Raw genomic sequence first — 8745 nt, 5'->3', positions numbered from 1 at the left:
AGCAAATAGCTTACCCACACTGATATCATCTGAGTCACAACTGCTAACAAAGCTTGGAGCAACCATGTTCGAAGGCAAAGTTGGAGCAAGACTTGTGAGGGGGTCAATTCTCCTTCTCGATCGAACCATAGAAGGAATATGTCTATTGCCTCTGTTATTCACAGAAGTATTGTCTTCACACTCATCCTCATGCTGAAACGACGGAACATTCGAAGGACCGGCTCCTCTATCATCACCATCATTATTGAAATGAGTGCCCCTCATATTATTAGAAGGTTCTGCACAAACATTATCCCCCTTTGTCTCATCATGAAAATCATCATTGTCCCGAAAATCATTATTGTGATACGGAGAATACCGTTGCTCCAACGACGTCGTTATTGGAAATACCGTTGCTCCAACATCCTGTAACGTAACGCCGTCATCATCTATGTTGTCATAATTATCGTGGATTGGACAGTAATATTGCTGCAGTGATATTGTCCTTGGCAACACCTCTTCTTCATTATCGGGGCCAGACATATTTGCTCTAAACGAAGTTTCTGTATCGACATGTGGCTCAATACCTTCACTCGGAACTCGATGTGATGTGGTAACGAATATAGGAATGCATCTAAAATTAGCTACGTCGGATGTCATATGTAACACAACCCTCACCATTTCGTCATCAAATATATCCATGGGCAGTGCACATACACGATATAATGTGTTACTAGACCTTAAAGTTGTCTTCATTGTAATACTATATTCATTAGGATTAATTTGTAACACATCGTATACTCTTGCCAATAACTGATCAAAAAGATAATTTTTCCCAATAAAAAAAACTCTATTTTTACCATTGACATACTCCATACGCCCATCCTCTAATGTCTCCCACCAACCATCGTAACACAATTCAAGTACAACTGAATCCATTAAGCCTGAAATTATAAAAAAAAAAATTATTTCAGCCCTATCAAATTAATAGTTAATTATAATGAATCTGGCTTTTGGTGCGACAGACAACCTGTCGCCAGATTCACCCACGAAATCATCCGTAGTTCAGTCAAACTCACGAGCAAGAAAATAACTCATACCACTATGTGATGCCGATTAGTGTTGGATCCGGATAAATTATGATCGGATTTCACTTTTTATCGTTGCCTTTTGCCGTTGCCGTTGGTTGATGATTCAAGAGTGAAAGCTGCCTTTGGTTTGACGAAAGGGGAGAAAGAATGTTGCTTTTGGTTTGTAAAGAAGGGTAATTTGGGGAGAAAAGCATGTGTTTGGCTAATGTTGATAGAAAAAAGTTGAGAGGGTTAATTGTGAAAATAACAAAAATTTTATGGTTATTTTTGTAAATTTCCCATTCCATTTTGTCCATGCGATGATTCAGAAGAAGTGGCCAACTTTTTCATATCTATCAAATTCAGAATGCTTCTTCTGAGTGTATTTCTGAGCCATTTGTCGTTGCTGCTTCTGCAGTTGATTTTTTTCAGGGGTTATTGGTGAGTGGTGCTAGTTAGCTTCAGCAATCTGACTTTGATTTTATACCTTCTCTAGTGATTACGAAGGATGATATGGATTTGTATAGGAAGCCAGATATGGATGAGGTTAGATAAGTGGTTTTCTCTATTGATCCTAATAATGCTCTAGGTCCGGACAGGTTTCGCAGTCGATTTTACTAGTCTTATTAAGATATTATTATCAGTAACGTATTGGAGGTTGTCCTCGATTATTTCAGAGGTTCGCTATGCCTACAAGTTTTCAGAGTATGTTGTTGGTTTTTCTTCTTAAGGAACCCTCCCCAGCTTTTTGGGTAGATTTTAAACTGATCGGTCTATGTAATGTGAGCAACAAGGTTCTGACCAAGTTGCTTGTGCTATGATGGGCCTTTCTTTTACCTCGTATTACTTCTTCTTCTTAGAGTGGTTTTGTCCCTGACAGAGTGATCCACGATAATATGCTTTTGGTTCATAAGTTGGTTCTTGACTTCAACTGTTGTTCCTGGGGAAGCAATATGGTGCTGAAGCTTGATATGGCTAAAGTTTATGATTATATGTCTTTTTCTTTCATTATTTAGATGCTGCAGTATTTTGGTTTTCAGGGTAGTGGGTGCTTTTTATTCGGCGAGCTATCTATGGCCCTTGGTTCTTGACGTTGGTGAATGGGGTCAGCCTCAGCATTAGGGAGGTCCTAGGCAAGGTGATCCTTTTTCCCCGAGTTTGTGTATCATTATTGCTAAGTCTTTATCTTAGAGCTTAGATCGTTTGTACTCTCAGTATCCTTTTGTGTGGTATTGTTTTGTTGCGCCTATTGTTGTCTCTCATTTAAGCTTTGCAGATGATGTTGTTATTTTTGTAAATGAGAGTTTTGAGTAGTTGATTAGTCAGACTATGAGTAATTTTTATATTGAAGGCTCAATTTCTACCTCATACCAGGCTATTATCCATTTTGTCACTAATATCGATTACTCTGAGATGAGGTGTCTGATTTACTGGTGTAAATGACCATTAGTTTGTTATCTGGTTAAGGTGGCCTAGGTATCCGGTCTTTTGATAGATGATTGAGGCTTTTCAGCTCAAGCTTTAGCGACGTTTTCAGGAGCAGAGTTTGTTATGGGCTTCTTTTATGAAGTCTAAGTATTGTAGAGCTATACATCTGAGTCTGATTCAGATTTAGTTTTGATATTCTGCCCCCTCTCTGGAGATGCCTCTGCTCAATTCAATATGTTGCTGGGCCTCATGTGCTTTGGTTGGTTGGTCGTAGGCAGTGTAGTTTTTAGTATAATTGTTGGTGGAGCTCCTGTCCTTTGGTCATTTATAATGACTTCTGTGGTGTCGGTTTCTTTTTATTAATGGGGTATAGTCTCGGATAAAGGTACGCTCTAGGATATGTTGCCTTCTTTCACTGTTGAGCAAATTTTATTAGCTTCTATTTCTAATGGGGAGCCGAATTTGATTTAATAGGATCTTGTGCCTTATGGCTTGCTTCACTTGCGGATGGCTTAAGAACTTGTGGTTGTTCTAGGCCGAAGGATAAGGTTTTTTCAATTATTTGGCAGTGGTATATCCAATCTCGGATTTTTTTTTTGGCAATTATTACATATGTTTTTTACTATTGATGATGCCTTATGCTCGAAGGATTTTTGCATGGTCTCTTGGTGTGTTTGTGGTTGGCCTGCTAAGACTTCTCGACACTTATTTATTGATTGCCCATAGGTTAGCCAGGTTTGAACATGAAAGGATGCGGTCGTCTAACTCGACTTCTGCATTGAGTCTCATTACAGCTTTCCCCTGCAATCATAGTTAATTAACTCTTACTCTTTTTTTTTTCCTTTGTTTCTGCTATGGTGATGAAAAATCAAATTCTGACTATATTTATTCCTTTTTCTACTTCCAAGTGCAGGGATTTTGGATATAAGAGATGTTGCTTTTTTTACCCCCAATGCTTTGCTTTTTCCTTGGTGGCTGTGTGCCCCTCCTTGGAGTCATCTTTAGATCCTTATGCCTTACTTTATTTTGTGGCAAGTTTGAAAGGCGCATAATGCTTTCAGGTTTGATTTGCAGTCTTTCTCTATTGATGCAGTTATCTATCAAGTGATATTAGATCTCAAGCTTTTATTTTTGCTTTTGGTTTTAAACCTTCCCGGCTGAGGGGTGTTTTGGGTTCTCAAATTGCAGAGGGTTTGCAAGTTATAGCTCCTCCTAGGAGACCGATTCCATTTGTTTCTTGGATGACACCTCTTAGGGTTGTGAAGCTAATTGCGAATGGTTGCTTTAAGGGAAATCCTAGGATGGCTACTTTGGTCGATATCCTCACAGATTATCGAAGTGCAGTTTTGGCTGCTTTTGGATATTTTCTTGGTTGTCGACCAATTCCTCATGCAACATTTATGGCTATTTGTAAGGGGTTGGAGCTTGCTGCTCAGCTTACTTTGCACTTGAAGTAGAGTCGGACTCGACCACTTTCATTTCTTAGATTTATTACCGAGGTCCTGCTCACTGGGATTATGCTTGTTCTTTGCCTCAGGTGTGCGCTTTGACATGTTCCTCTCCTATTTTGGTTAGGCATGTACTTCGTGAGGCTACTTCTGCTGCTGATTTTTTGGCCAATTGGGCCTACACTCATTGGGTTAGTCAGTGTTTCTTGTGTTCTTAGGATCTTCCTGCAGGCTTACTTAATATTCTTTATTTGGATGCGTACGTTGTTCCTTAAAGTCAGACGCTAGCATTGTTGGCTTTCTTTTTACTTTTGATGATTTTATTTTTTTCTTTTTATTCTTGTGTATTTACATTTACTTTTAAAGGTTTTGGTTTATGTCACCCTTCTTATATTTTTGCTTCATTACTAATTACAGGCAAGAGTCCTGCTTAACCCTTAACCTCTAGGTGATTTTTATGAAAAAAAATTACTAACTACACATGCCACTAGCCACTAGGCTTGTAACTCAATGGTGAATTTTCGTTTCACCATGATAAGGCTTGTAGTCTAAGCCACATGTGGATTAATTTTGACAATTCCTTTAAGAAAATGAATAAATAATATTTACAACTGTATGTATTCAAAAACTCTAAAATAACATATAGATTATAATATATCTGTAGATAGTAAATTAGTAACAAATTTAAATAAAAGGGTAAAAGTTCGTTTAGTCCCTATATTTTGAAGTTAGTGTCCGTTTAGTCCCTATATTTTTAAAAATACCTCAAATCATCCCTATCATTAAATTATTGACACTCTTGACATTATCTTTTGTTGTTTTTAACTTATTTTTACAATATTACCTTATTATAATAATTTTTTTAGACATTATTAAAAAGAAAAAAAAATTACCAGTTTAACACCAAAAAATAAAAAAATAAAAAAATAAAAATATATATTAATTTTTGTGGAACACTCTCTTGAGTTGAAATATTAATTTTTCTAAAAAAATTGATAATGTAATTTTTTACAATATTAATTTTTTAGACATATGTGAGCTTCCACAAAAATTACTATATACCTTTTTTTATTTTATTTTTGAGTTTAATTTGATAATCTAATTTTTTATTAATATAAAAAAAATTATTATAAGAGTGTAATATTATAAAAACAAGTTAAAAAGAATAAAAAATAATGGCATAAGTGTCAATATTTAGCAGCATGGACATTTTGAGGTATTTTTAAAAATATAGGGACTAAATGGACACTAACCTCATAATATAGGGACTAAACAAGCTTTTACCCTAAATAAAATACATACACATATTACATAACTTTAATTTTGAAAAATGAAAAAAACACCAAAACAGAAGCAAAGTATTTTTCATGAAGTCACACATTACATTGTGCATATAGATAAAATACATACACACATTACACAACGTTGATTTTCCAGTAAGCAGATACATTGCGCATTTTATGAGAGAAATCTGAAAACTTTTAACCTCTACGATTTTGAAGTTTAAAGTTTTAAACAGCTTACTAACGTGGTCTGGGTGGTGTAGTTGGTTATCACGCTAGTCTCACACACTAGAGGTCCCCAGTTCGAACCCGGGCTCAGACATAATAAAAGTCCCACTCCCTCTTTTATTTTTGTTTTTGATCTCACACTAGAGGTCCCCGTTTCGAAGTCACATTTCACTCTTTGGCCTTTCATAAATTTGATTAAAATAATTAATGTCTCACGTTTCAAATCAATGTGATTGACTGATTTCAATTTAGAAATGCTTTTTTTTTTCATTTTTCATCCCCGATAAAACATTAAAGCATTTGGGAGTTGTTTCATAAGAAATTAATCTAATTTCTTTTTATTTTGCAGGAAACTCCTCGTTGAAGTGATAAAATCTCTTGTGTTGAAAATAAGAGATCTGAGGGTCAAACCTATTCATATAAGTGGAAAAAAAAATTAAATTGTCATTAAATTAAATGATAAGAGAAAAAAGTTATGTTTTACTTTAAGAAACCTTTGGTTATTATATATTTTGTAATCTATGTATATATATTAGGATAAATATAAACGTTTATCATAGCACCAAGACATAAATGTGCTTGCACCCACGCTCACCTGAATTTAAAGACTAATAAGAAATAAAGATAAGTGGCCTGCCAGATAACATGGCATCAATATATAGTATATTGCTTGGGAAGGAAATATGAGGCCAATGATGAAGCGCCACGTGTCGATATTTAAGAAATTAGCTTACCTTGGATACCCCAGGTACCTTAGGTACCCCGGCTACCCTAGGTACTCCGGGAGTACCTCGGGTACAACATACAAGGATACAAAAAGCCTTCGTAAAAATGTGAAGTGATATGTGGGCCCCGAATCTCAAAAAGATCGGTTAAATACATGTCAAAAAATAAAGAATCAGTGAGGAAATCTCGTGCTATAAAAGAGGAGACAGCCGCCTGTCACGCCAGCAAAATCCACCAAAAGTTTGATATTATGACAGTTGGGACCACCAGCTTTTCCTGCTACGCCTACAAAATTACAACGGAATTATAGAGGTACGCGGGACCACTCCACTACGCCTAGCACGTGAATATGCCATAAACTTGCTCTCCACGTATATTTTTGAAACACCTAAGCCACTATACGCATAAAAATAAGAATATTCTTGACATGACAGCAGGGAACGCTACTAAAATAGCGCCAGGTGGCACGGTAACCGGGGTACACCATATAAATACTCAGGTTTAATTTTTATCAATTAAGTTCACACACACACCACCAAAAACTAGGATTTCTTGAACCTCAAAACCTCCATTACCGAGAGCTTGCTAGCTCTCTAACTTGAGATAACCCAACTCTGACTTGAGCATCGAAGTGTGGGCGCCGGCCACCCCCGGCTCCACCTCTGACCTCTTTTTTGGTTGTTTCGCAGGTTTAAAACGAGTTTCACCAGCCCTCCGCACCTGAAGTCGGCCTCCCTCCATATCCACCTCTATTTCAATCCTCCTCCACTCCACAAAAAGCCTAACCAGCCCGCACGTGCCGAACAAGCGAGGTACCCCGCTCCCCAACAAAATACAAATTTATTGTTCTTAGCTTGGTTTTGTGGTTTTTTATTTCGTTAACCTAAAATACGTAGTTAGCCATCTGAATTTTTTTCTTTCTTATTTTCTTAATGGTTTGTTGGATTTGCTTGCATGCTTGGCTAGATAAGTACACAAAGTTGAACTAAAAGTGTGATAACTTACGCATCTACCTGGTGCTGAATTGCGGTGGAACCTTTTAGCATGCAATCACCGACGTCTCGGTCGCGAAATTTATGCCGTTCATGGCTTGTTTCAGACTTGAGTGGCCTAGTAGCAACAACACTGCAATTTTTTCAACTCGTTGTTGTTACTGTTGATGGAGAAGATAAAATGAGTGGAGAAAAGAAGAAAGCCTCAAAGAGAGAAGTGCAAATTTTGCTAGACATTTGAAAAATTTTATAGTAATTCGCTTATGATTATGAAGTCAACAATTCTGCCAATTAGTTTATGCATTCTTCTTATTACCCCCATTGAAGGGTCGCGTTGCCGACTAATCCAAGCACAACAAAGCAGGATGCTGAGACAGGGCTAAGGATTTAGCTGACCGTCCTCCTAAGGTTAGTCCTTCATTGATGTCTTCGCATTGTGATTGTGTTAATGTTGGCGCTAGTCAACGAAACTGCACATGTGAAGTTGAGTCAATTTAGTGCCCATCTGAGGCTGCAGCTGCTGCAAAACCAAAAAAATAATTAATTAATGCTATGTATTTTGTTTCTAAAGTTGGCAAAGTGTATTGAGTTGCCTGTTAGGATATGTTTAGTTATTGTTATGTTCAAATTAAAGCTATCACGATCACAACAATAAAATAAAGTGATTATTTTATTTTGGAAAAAGAAGTAAAATGCTAAGTATCAAGAAAAATGAGAGAAAGATGAGACAATGAAACATGTGGTGGGAGGAGAGAGAGAAAAAAAAGCTGACAGTAGAGAGAGAGAAGAAGCAATTCTCTCGTCCTTCTCTCGTTGTTCTTGATATTTATTAGCACTAAAAAAAATAGCTTATGATTTGTGTTATGTTTGAACCTTATGAGGGAAGCAGCAAGGCGAGTGGGGCTTTAGAAGGCCCAAGTAATTCATGATAGCTAGGCAGCCAGCCAAGCAACTGTTGGTCCTCAAAAATGGAGACATCACGCCATCACGGGTTAGTTATCGATTGATTATTTAGGAATCGAGCTTCTATCAAAAAGTTCGTTGAAACCTAAACAAAAGATATTTTTAACTTTTGAATCGAATCGGCTCTGTTTGGTATAGTTTCCTCCATCGGGTTAGTCGACTGATTTTTAAAGTGGCTACGAAGTTTAAATCGTAAGGTAGGTAGATGTTGAAAAATTGATTTAAACTCTATCCATCCCCCTATCTTTTAAAAATATATGTAAAAAATATAAAATTTTTAAAAGTAAAGCTTTTATAAACAATGTTTTCATTTATTTGGTTATTGTTGAAAGCTTTCATTAAAAATCTTAAAATTACTTTAATAGATAAGTTATTAAAGGACTTGAATAAAATTGTGAAATAAATAGAAAATATTTCAGATAATTTAATTCTTCGAAAAAGCTTTGCCTTTATTCTCAAAAGATAAAATTTGAGTTTTTACTAGTAAAGACAAAATAACTTATTTAATTCTAAAGAGCTGTACTCAAAATATAATCAAATAACACTAAAAATTTTGAAAAAACCACCGAGAATTAAACAGGTATTTTAAGCTTTTCACAATTTGATAAGTCTTACAAAACATACAAAA

The 8745-nt window shown here is 36.1% G+C and overlaps 1 non-coding gene across 1 annotated transcript; it reads left to right on the top strand.

The window, feature by feature from the left end:
* Positions 1–5456: 5456 nt before the first annotated feature.
* Positions 5457–5530, top strand: TRNAV-CAC. The gene has a single exon. It is a non-coding gene; the product is annotated as a tRNA-Val (tRNA).
* The last annotated feature ends 3215 nt before the right edge of the window (positions 5531–8745 follow it).

Source organism: Citrus clementina, unplaced genomic scaffold, assembly GCF_000493195.1.
Source record: "Citrus clementina cultivar Clemenules unplaced genomic scaffold, Citrus_clementina_v1.0 scaffold_4, whole genome shotgun sequence".
NCBI classification, from domain to species: Eukaryota; Viridiplantae; Streptophyta; class Magnoliopsida; order Sapindales; family Rutaceae; genus Citrus; species Citrus x clementina.
This window is presented reverse-complemented; position numbering and strand designations above follow the sequence as displayed.